Below are 12,261 nucleotides of genomic sequence, written 5' to 3' on the forward strand. Positions count from 1 at the left end.
ATGTTCCCATATAGTAGCAACACCAAGGCGAGATGTGCTATTATGTTTCTCGGTAGTTTTGCTTCGATTTGGTGGAGGTTAGAGGAGGAGAAGATCGATGTGTGCATTAACACAATATCATGGGAGATATTTCTGAAGAGATTCTAGGCACGATTTCTCTCACCCAATGGAGGCAGAATCGGGCTGATGAGTTCTACGCTTTGCATCAGTATGGTTTGTCAATGGATCAATTTGAGCACAGGTTCTATGAGCTTAAATAATATGTCAGAATTGGTAACAATGAGGCTATGCTTGTCCAACATTTCTTGAGGGGTTTGAATGACTGCATCAGCGAAGGAGTGAGGGTGTTTGAGCCAGCTTCAGTTGAGATAGTCATGGTGAAAGCCAGATTGGTTGAGCAGAACCTTAGCCATGCACTTGGTGGTCAGTCTGGTGTGCAGATAGGGAGTGCACCTTTTAGTGGGAACAAAGCTCATGGGAATCAGTCCTAGTCAGCTACACCATTTAGGACTCCTTAGGCACCCACTAAGGGTGGACAACAGCAGCAACAACAACCATCAAGACCAAAACAATTCCAGGGCCAGCAAGGTGGCAAATCTCAATATAGGAAGAACAGGAACTGGCAGAGGAGCAGACAGGGCCCTTCAAGGCAGTCCTTGCAGAGTGCATCTCACGCCCCTAGCCGAGGAAGTTTCTAGCAGTCTAGTGGGTCGTCATGTAGTAGAGGACCAAGTAGGGGAGCTTGCTTCTCTTGTGGGCAGTTTGGTCACATAGCCGTGCAGTGCCCTCAACATTCCCACCATACAGGTAGTCAGAGGCCAGCAGCATCAGAGCCTACAGTGGGAGATGTAGGTAGATCCCATAGAGTGTTTGCAGTGGTGGATGATCGCCAGGTTGATCATCAGGGTACAGTTATTGAGGCAGTAAGTGTGTTGTGTGGAATTCCTATCTCTATACTTTTTTATTCCGGTGCTTCAGATTCTTTCATTTCTTCATCCATTGTGGAGTGGTATGGACTCGTGTCTACTAAGTAGGTGGATAGGTGGCAAGTAGAGTTGGCTACGGGTGTGTGTGTTTCTGTAGATGCCTTTATTCCTAGTTGTGAGTTGAACCTAGGAGTCGTAGTTACTTCAGTTGACCTTCGGGTCATTCCTTTGGGTTCTTATGGAGTTGTGTTGGGGATGGATTGGCTTTCATCTCATAGTGCTCATGTGGACTGTCGAAAGAAGATAGTGGAGTGTTTAGATGACCTTGGCAGGGAAGTGGAGATTGTTGGAGTTCAGAGACTGATATCCCTACGTATGATTTCCGCTATGCAACTTAAGTGGTGCAAGCATAGAGGGTGTCATCTTTTTGCAGTTACTCTTGAGGATGTGGATGAAAAAGAGAGTCGAGAAATAACTCTTGATGGTCACCCTATTCTTCGAGAATATGCTGATGTGTTTCCGTTGGATATTCCTAGTATGCCTCCAAAGTGAGACATAGATTTTCGCATTGACTTAGCTCCTGGTGCAGAACTTATTTCGAGAGCTCCATATCAGATGACTACTCAGGAGTTGAGTGAGTTGAAGTTGCAGATAGAAGAATTGTTGGCCAAGGGATTCATTCGTCCTAGTGTTTCCCCTTGGGGTGTGCCTGTTATCTTTGTTAAGAAGAAGGATGGTTCTCTTCAGTTATGAATTGATTACCAATAGCTGAGTAAGGTAACCATCCAGAATCGATATCCATTGCCTTGTATAGATGATCTTTTCGATTAGGTAAAGGAAGCCAAGGTGTTCTCTAAGATTGATCTGAAATCTAGGTATCATCAGTTGTGCATTCAGGATGGAGACATTCATAAGATGATGTTTCGTACTTGTTATGGTCACTATGAGTTCATAGTGGTGCCATTTGGGTTGACAAACGTGCCTTCAATTTTCATGTGCCTCATGAATGGGGTTTTTCGCACATACCTTGATCATTTTGTCCTTGTGTTCTTGGATGACATACTGATTTATTCTAGATCTATGGAAGATCATGAGGGTCACTTGCATCAGGTGTTACAATGCTTGATAGAGAAACATCTTTATGCCAACTTGGCGAAGTGTGACTTCTTCCAGTCATAGGTGAACTATCTTGGTCATGTGGTTTCGGGACAAGGTGTATCCGTGGATCCTTCAAAGATCCAAGCCATTGTTGATTGGCCAACACCGACCAACATTTCAAAAGTTCAGAGATTTATGGGTTTGGCTGGATATTACTGTAGCTTTGTTCAGGGCTTTTCTCGAATAGGACACCTAATTTCTTCTCTTCAGAGGAAAGGGAAGAAGTTTGTTTGGTCAGAGCAGTGTGAGTCAGCTTTTCGTACCTTGAAGGAACTCCTTGTTAGTGCTTCGATTTTGGCAGTTCCTGATCCATCTAGAGATTTTATAGTATGCATAGATGCCTCTTTAGAAGGTATAGGTGCAGTGCTTATGCAGGATGGATGTGTGGTTGCCTATGAGTCTCGCAAACTCAAGAACCACGAGTTGAACTATCCAGTTCATGATTTGGAGTTGGCAGTTGTAGTGCATGCTTTTGTTAGATGGCAACATTTTCTATTAGGGTGTCGGTTTGAGTTGCATAGTGATCACCGCAGTTTGCAGTATATTTTCACACAACCGAACTTGAATGCTCGACAGCGGAGATGGATGGAATTCCTCTGCGAGTATGATTTTGAGGTTCGTTATATTTAGGGGAAAGAGAACGTGGTGGCAGATGCTTTGAGTCATAGGCGACATGAAGTTTCAACATTGTCCTTTGGGGTAGACTTGAGAGGGAGGATTCTTGGAGTTCTTCCTCAGGATACTTGGTATCAGGATGTTAGAGCCGTGATGGAGTCCGGAAGGCCTTTAGAGGGTAGATTTTCTGGATATAACCTTGAGGCAGATGGACTTCTTCATCACCTTGGACATATCTATGTACCTCCTCTAGAGGGTCTTCTCATTTTGATCATGACTAAGGCCCATCGTGTACCTTATTCGACACATCCAGGTGTCAAGAAGATGCATGCAGATCTTAGACAAATTTATCATTGGGCTGGTATGAAATGCGACATTGCTGATTTTGTGTCGAAGTGTTTAGAGTGTCAGCAGGTGAAGGCGGAGCATCAGCACCCGCCAAGGCTTTTACAACCTAATTTGGTACCGGATTGGAAATGGCATATCATTTCCATGGATTTCATTGTTGGGCTGCCTGTCTCTTCACGTCGTCATGATGCTATCATGGTCATTGTTGACAGATTGACAAAGGTTGCTCATTTTGTTCCTATTAGAGCTTCCTATACAGCAACATTGGTGGCACGAGTCTTCTTGGAAGATGTGGTGAGATTGCATGGGATTCTGAGGTGAATCATCTCTGATAGAGATCTTGTCTTTACCTCAGCATTGTGGACCTCACTTCAGCATGCTTTGGGGACTCAGTTGAACTTTAGTTCAGCGTATCACCCAGAGACAGATGGTTAGACCGAGCAAGTGAATCAGGTTTTGGAGGACATGCTTCACATGTATGTGATGGACCAGCAGTCGCGCTGGGAGGATTATATTATCTAATGGATTTTGCTTATAATAATGGATATCATAGCTCCATAGGTATGTCTCCCTTCCAGGTATTGTATGGTCATCCTTTCCATACTCCTTTGAGTTGGGATCGACTAGAGGACATGGTGCTTATAGGACCGGATATTCTTTGAGAGATGAACAACAGGTGGAGTGAATTCATGGGCATTTGGTAGTTGCACAGGATAGGCAAAAGAAGTATGCTCATAGGGTAGATCGTCAGTTTTCTGTTGGTGACCATGTGTTCTTGAGAGTGCGTCTATGGAAGAGTTTGATCCGTTATGGAAAGGGTTCTAAGTTGGCGCCTTGTTTTGTTGGCCCTTTTGAGATCCTTGAGAGGATAGGACATGTTGCCTACCATCTTACTTTGCCACCGAGTCTATCCCGCATCCGCGATGTCTTTCATGTTTCAGTTCTTCAACCTTATCATCCCGATGTGACACATGTTCTTGATTGGAACGCTTTGCAAGTCGAGGACGGGCAACTTTCCATGGAGCCCATGCACATTCTTCAGTGTCGGGATTTGACCCTCAGGGGTCGTACCATCGACCAGGTAAGGTCCTATGGGACCCAAATGATGAGACCTCAGTGACTTGGGAGGATGCAGCGAAGATGAGAGAGCTCTATTCTTATCTGATTTAGGCTTCTAGGAGTAAGCCTAGTTTTGGGGGGGAGAATGTAGTACCCCTCCTCAGTTGAGCTTATTAGACTCATATTTTACTATTGTTTACTTTCAGTGGATACATTACCATTATGTGTTATTCAGACTTATATGACATTATTTCATGCTTTGTCTGGATAGGAGATGCATAATTTATTTACAGTATTTTAGTACTTGTGATTTGTGGTATTTTATGGATTAGTGTTATGTACTGACACTTTACTTTATCTATGTAATGTGTAATTATATGTTGCATGTCTGCAAGTGTATTGGATGTGAGCGGACGATTTTCCTTCACTCACTTCGATGAGACAGGGAACGTCATGATTCTCCTTCATTGGTGTGCGTGTCATGTTTTCTATATTTGTATATATGCATGTGTGGTTCGGTGATGCGGGATATTGCAGGTACAAGTACCAGGTAGGTATGGGGTATCGTCTCCACCTGGCTTCACAAGTCTGAGCGTGCCTTATATTTGTCTGATGGAAGTGGAGGAGGTAGTAATTGACCCTAATCATACCTCAGTTACACTCTGTGAGTGTTGTCAATTAGTCGTTCATTTTGTTTTGTTCAGCCGTCGAGTTGGTTGGTCTGACTTTTTCAGAGTCCGTGTGTTGGGTGTTCTCAGTTGTGTGCCCTAGTAGATGTGATTTAATTATTTGAGTTCATGATGTCACGTTATAGTTAGCATATTTAATTTATGAAGTATAAATGCTTTGGCGATGACGAATTTCATTAATTAAATAAAGTGCTTAAATCTAGTAGCAATTTGCATTAATTTAAAAATATAGTTTTATTTAAACTTTAGGGGTAAATAAATAAAATTAAATGTATTTATTGTACTCTAGATATTTTTTTTTTAAATAAATAAATTGGAAATAAATAAAATAATTTAAATTACTTTCCTAAATATTGTTTTTAGAAAGTTATTTAATTGGGCATGAGAAAAGAATAAAAGAAAAGGGAAAGTGTTGTTTTTGGAAGAATGCATTTTTACTTGCCTTTATGGAAAATTAGAAAAAAATTGAAATGATTTTTAGCTTAAGGGAGGATGATTATTATTTGGGAAAAGGAGGCGGCTATGTGTGAAAAAAATTGTTTTGAGATTTCTGGAATGCATGTTCTTGGAGAAGGCCAAGATTTTGGAGATTGTTTGGGAAGGAGGTTCTGATTTCAGGTTGGAAGCTTGTTGCAGGATAGAAGCTCTCTAACAAATTTCTTCCTGGAAAGCTCTACAGGTTGGACAACCTCTTCTTGTCGTTTTAAGAAAATCCATTTATTTCTTCCCTTCTTCTGAATGTTGTTTGTTAAAAAAAAAAATAGATGATTAAATGCGGGCAATATTGTTGGAGTATTGGTTATGAAGTTATTGAATATTTCAGTCCATTTGGTTTTAAAAATAAAATGCAACTCCAGACCATTCCTTTTCATTTCATGTTCTTGACTAAAATCTATTCTGGTTATATTTTTGGTTTATGAAAAGAATTTATTTCCTTGGTTATGGTAGATTAAATTTGTGAATTTTGCGGAAAGTTATGCTGGCAAAATTTTGCCAAAATTCCCTGTGCATGAAAGTTTTCAAATTTGGGAGAAAAATTGGGTTTGCCAGAATATTTAGTTTCCAGCTATTTTGGTTTTGTTTTCGAATGAGATTGTCTGGATTTGAGTTTTCTCCTCTCTGTATTGTCTCTGAGATTGAGCCAGAGATTTAAATTATCTTTGTTATTTAATATAGTTGTTCATTAAATTTTATATATCTCTGTGTATTTAGTTGTTAATTTATTTAATTTACCTTGAGTTCTAAATTTAATTGTAAATTAAATTTAATTGGTTTAATGTTTTGAAATGGTGTTTTATTAAAATCATTTGATTTTTTTTAATACTTTGGGGGAGGCGGAGCTTGCTACCCCACAGAAGCAGATGCTACCCCAAGGTAGCGACTCTTACCTACGGTAACAGTGCTACCATATGCTACCGTAAGGTAACGACTGCTACCATATGGTAGCAGTGCTGCCGCAGGGTAGCACTCGCTACCATATGGTAGCAGGCTACCTTGCGGTTAGCCTATTGTCTTTTTTTTTAATGTTTACTTTTTTTTTAGTTTAAAAAAAACAATATATATATATATATATATATAGCATTGTTATGATTTGTTTAGAATATGTTATTTCGTAGTTTTTTAAATGTTAGTTATTGAAAATTAAATCTCCATTTAGCATGTAGATTTTTATTTATTGGAAAGTAAATCTTCATTTTGGTATGTAGATTTTTATTTAGAAAATTAATCTTCATTTTAGCATGTATATTTTAATTATGATATAATTATATGGTTTATATTCGAAGAATATATACTCATGTAATTATATTATATTATTATATATATTTCTTATTTGGAATTTAATCTATGTTATGGAAACCATTAAATTGGGATATTTGGTAATTATTCTTAAACATATGACTAGGGGAAAATTATTTAATGTGGTAAAATTTAGCTTTTTGGACAAATGACAATATGGAATTTCATTTATTATATAGTTGTATTTTCATATTCTCTGAAGTAACTTTAATTGCAAGTTATTTATGCCTTGATTGTTTAAAGAAAAGATTGCATGTTTTAGAATCTCACTGTAAATGTTAATTGTAGTCAAAGCTTTATTTCGTTGCAATTTTAGTTGTGTTGTCGTCTTGTTGTAAATGGATATACCCCTTGGTCAGAGGTTGTTGAGTAAACCTGTCAATGTGAGCCATTGTGTATTTTATTCCATATGGTCAACCCTGATTTATTGATAGTGTACCTTTCACTTGCTTTTGGTCAGGTTTAGTTATGGCTGTCAATTTCACCATAGTATTCTCATAGAGAGAAACCTTTCTTGTTAGTGTCCTATGAGAGAGAGTGGCTTTCGAGTGGGGGCCACACCCAAAGAGGATGGCAGGATAACCCCTCGAAAGTCAGTTAAGAAGTGATAACCTAATAATTGATTAGGGGTTGGGTAGCTAAAATATTAAACTAAGATAATGTGCCTTGCACATGGTTGAGTGCTTGTATAGGCTCAGAATGTGGTGAGAAGGCCTGGAATGGAAAACCTACCACCTTGTCTTTATGAAGGGATTGGTAGGGTCTGCATGATGCTTAGATGGAACCGGGGGTTCGGGAGAGGCTACCAGGATAACCCAGGATGGGGGCCGGGACCTATGGAGGCCTACCTAGGGTAACCACCTTAAGCCATGCGATGACACTCTCTCCTTAGAGTCACTAGTGTTTATGAGTTGAGTCACATGGATGTTTGCAGAGTCATGTAGTTCTATCGTACTTGTCTTATTTTGTTTGCTTGAGGGTCTTCTACTATCTCCTAACGTGGTGGGGTGGTTCTATTTCGGGATCACATGGTCAGGTGGTAGTGCCACTTCCCATCGGATATCCTTGATTGTATCTTCAGGTGAGGAAAGGCTTCGTTGGTGTTTCTCAGTTCGTGGTTCATGTACCAGCTCATGTTCGTGATCATTGTTCAGTTGAGACCTTGCAGTCATTGTATCAAATATTTATGTAACCTTGGCATTGTTGTTGGTATTTCAATAGAAAGGAGATTGTTGGCATTTCAATAAGGATGTTGAGAAGGTTGATGGAGATTATTGATATAACTGAAGAAGGATGATTATTGTCTTAATAATATTATTTTGTCATTGATGTCAAGAAATTGATTTTCTGATTCAGTATGATATTGCTATATCTTGAGAAGTATGTTTTGATGAGTATTAAGAGGTCGATAAGTGACACATAAAGAATGTGATAATGAAGGGGAGAAATAAGCTATTCAATGGGCAGCTATTACCGAGTTAGACAATGATGAGATCATGTTGTTTTGATTGTTTTGATATCCTACATATGTTGTTGATTATAAGTTTAATATTGTACTATGTCACCGAGCAAAGAACCTAGTCGATAAACCCTAAGGTACCTAATCGGTAAACCCTAAGGTTATTGATATCGGTTAAAGAAGGCAAAATGTATACCGAGTGAATTTCAGTATTAACCGAGTAACAACCAAGTTATAATAGATCGCATTGGATGAATAAAAGCATTATTTAATGAAGGATGCTGATTAGCTGGAGATGAATAAATGATTGGTATGTCGCGCAAGAAGTTTGTTAAGAATCTACAGCAATGGAAAATCAAGAGGAAGATCTACAACACAGATTGAACCGCAATAACCTAGCACAAGTTCCAAGGAAGGAATGCAAGTTCCAAGGTGAGGTAAAACATTTTTTCTGATCGAAGGATACATTGAACCTAGTCAAGTTTGATGATCTGATGGCTAAGATTAATCATGGGAAATGTGATCAAGGAGATTAAGTGGTTAGAAATTGTTTATAAATAAGGAATTATTAATGAACAATGCATGTGGGCAAATGTATGCACAATGATGCTATAGTAATGTTCACCGAGCACAGAAGCTTGAAGATTTGATTGAAGAACAGATTGAGAAGCCCAACAAGCCCAACAAGGGACAAGATAAGTCTTATGACAAGATTGTTTTGAGAAAATAGAATATGCTTTAGCATTTCAGATGTGAAGTTGCAAATATATTTTATTACTGTTATTTATCTTGTAAGTGACAAAAAATCTCTTAACCAAGTGGACCTAACAGTCTTATTTTTAAATTCTCTAGCAAGGTAACATTCTAGTTGAGTGTTTGAAATCCTTTGACAAGGTCACTTCTAACAAAGTGCAAGATTCTAACAGATCTGAGGGAAATCCCTTAACCGGGTCACATCTAGCAATGTGTTTGTAATCTTTAACGGGATTTTCTTTTAACCAAGCATACTCTAGAAGAGTATATTTCTTAGTGGGTGCAAAATCCCACAGTGGTTTTGTTGGCATTATAATAGACAAGAAGAAGGTTGGCATTCCAATTACAATTAGAGATTGTTGGCATTTCAATAAGGATATTGAGAAGGTTGTTGATGACTATGGATATAACTGATTAAGGATGATTACTGTCTTAATATTATTATTTTGTCATTGATGTCAAGAAATTGATTTTCTGATTCAGTATGATGTTGCCATATCTTAAGAAGTATGATTTGATGAGTATAAAGATGTCGGTAAAAGACACAGAAAGAATATGATGAATAAGGGGATAAGTTATTCAATGGGCAACTATTACCGAGTTAGACAATGATGAGATCATGATGTTTAGATTGTTTTGATATCCTACATATGCTATTGTTTGAAAGGTTAATACTATACTATGTTACCGAGCAAAGAACCTAGTCGGTAAACCCTAAGGTTATCGCTATCGGTTAATGAAGGCAGAATGTCTACCGAGTGAAGTTTAGTATTTACCGAGTTAAAACCGAGCTATAACAGAATGCATTAAATGTTTACATGTGATAATTAATGAAGGAAGCTGATGAGCTGGAGCGGATTAAATGATTGGTAAGCCGTGTATGAAGATTGTTAAAGAATCTATGGTAAAGAAAGATCGACAGGAAGATCTACAGCTCAAATTGAACCGCAATACCCTAACACAAGTTCCAAGGTGAAAATGCAAGTTCCAAGGTGGGGTAAAACATTTTCAGATAGAAGGATACATTGAACCTAGACAAGATTGAAGATCTGATGGCTATGATTGATCATGGGAAATGTGATCAAGGAGATTAAGTGGTTTGAAGATTGTTTATAAATAGGAAACTGTTGATAAACAATGCATGCAGGCAAGTGTATGCATAGGGATGCTACATAGTGATTACCAAGCACAGAAGCTTGAAGACCTGTTTTGATAACAGAGTATATAGCCCAGCAGAGGGACAATATAGGTCCTATGAATTGATTGTATTGAGCAAATGAGAATCTGCTTCAACATTTTTAGATGTGAAGTTGCCAACATATTGTTATTACTGTTATTTTGAGAAGTAGCAGAAAATCTCTTAACCAAGTGGACTTAACAGTCTTACTTGTAAAATCCTCTAGCAAGGTGACATTCTTATTGAGTGTTTGAAATCCTTTAACAAGGTCACTTCTAACAAGGTGAAGATCCTAACAGATCTGAGGGAAATCCCTTAACTGGGTCACATCTAGCAATGTGTTTGTAATCTTTAATAGGATTTGCTTTTAACCGAGCATACTCTAGAAGAGTATATTTCTTAGTGGGTCCAAAATCCCACAGTGGTTTTTCCCTATTTGGGTTTCCACGTTAAATCTAGTGTTATATGTTTGTGATCTTATCTATTTATGGGTCTGCATGCATTACTATTTTTCTGATAAGGTTACCGAGGTTGAATCTGTTGTTTTTATTGAAGATTAAGTTTGAATGATTCACCCCCCCCCTCTCATGCTGTTAGCTTGGCATCTGTACTAATCATATTTAATATCAGAACTATCAATTGGTATTAGAGCTTTGAACTCCAGAAGAAAAGTTTAAAGGCACTTGAGTTAAAGATCCAAAGATGTACAAGAGGGATGCACCGAAGCTGAATAAGTCAAGTTTCTCTACATGGCAGAAAAGGATGAAGCTGCATCTATCAGGAATTGGAGAATATGTTGTCTATTATCTGGAGAATGATTTCATCACACCGAGCACCTATCCATTGACAATGGAAGAGATAAAGGCAAAACAAGAACATATTCAAGCAATGATTGAAATAACATCTGCATTGACCGACTCAGAGTTTAATGATCTAGAAGGATGTACTGATGCAAAGGCAATGTGGACTAAGCTCATATCTGTGTATGGTGGAGATGAACATGTTCAAAGAGCAAAAGTGGATAGTTTAAGAGGACAACTTGAATCTATGAGGATGAATGAAAGTGAGAACATAACCCAGTATAGTAAAAGACTAAAGGAGATTGTAAATCAAATCAAAGGAGCAGGAGGAACTATTGAAGAAAAGGATGTAACAAGTAAGATGCTGAGAACCCTTCTACCTGCCTATGCAATCCGAGTCTCTGCAATCAATGAATTGAGGTTTGTACCCAATATGCCAGTTTCTTTAGATGCTACTATTGGCAAGCTACATGCATTTGAGTTAACTTTGATAACAGTGGGTCATCGGTAAATAAAATTGAATTTGCATTCAGTTCTTTTCATATTGATGAAAGTGATGATTACAATGATAGAAAGTATAAGTACTCTGAAGGGAATCACAGTGGAGCAAGTGAAAGATTTCGCAAAAACATGGAGGAGGTACACAAACTGTATGAGGAAATCAGAAAGCAAGAAGAGTTTGAAGCACTATTAGCCAGAAGGCTACCGAGAGGAAAAGGTAAGTATAAAGGAAAGCTACCTTTAAAATGTTTCAATTGTGATAAGATAGGACATATGGCTTCTAATTGTCCTGAAAAAGAATCTAGTGAAAAAAGAGATTACTGAGATGACAGACAGAAAGATAATCATTACAGAGGACACCGAGACTTCAGGAGAAGAGATAAAAAGACATGCCTAATAGCTGATGAGGAATCTAATGATGATAAATCAGATGAAACTGATACAGAGGAAATTGTTTATGTGGCTATCAAAGATGGATCAGATGAAGAAAGGTATGAAGAAAAAGCTTTAATATCTCATATAAATACTAATGATTCTTGGATCATAGATAGTGGTTGCTCACATCACATGACAGGTGATAAACACAAGTTTATTAAATTAGATGATTATGATGGAGGCTATGTAAGATTTGGTAATGATGCACCATGTCCGGTAAGAGGTAAAGGATCCATAACACTTCTTGACAATGCTAAATGTAATGATGTTTATTGGGTTGAAGGTTTGAAATACAATTTGTTGAGTGTAGCACAGCTAAACAACACAGGTTACCGAATAGAGTTTGAAAAAGGAATTGTCAAAGTTCATGACAAGCATGGAAAGTTAGCTGCTACCAGGACACAAACAAGAGGTAATACATTTCATCTTGACTCAACTCGGAATAAATGTCTATATTCAAGGATAGATGATACCTGGTTATGGCATAAAAGGTTTTGTCATGTTAATTTTGATAATCTGATCAAAATAAGTAAGAAGCACCGAG

The sequence above is a fragment of the Cryptomeria japonica genome, chromosome 6, assembly GCF_030272615.1.
Source record: "Cryptomeria japonica chromosome 6, Sugi_1.0, whole genome shotgun sequence".
Classification (NCBI taxonomy): domain Eukaryota; kingdom Viridiplantae; phylum Streptophyta; class Pinopsida; order Cupressales; family Cupressaceae; genus Cryptomeria; species Cryptomeria japonica.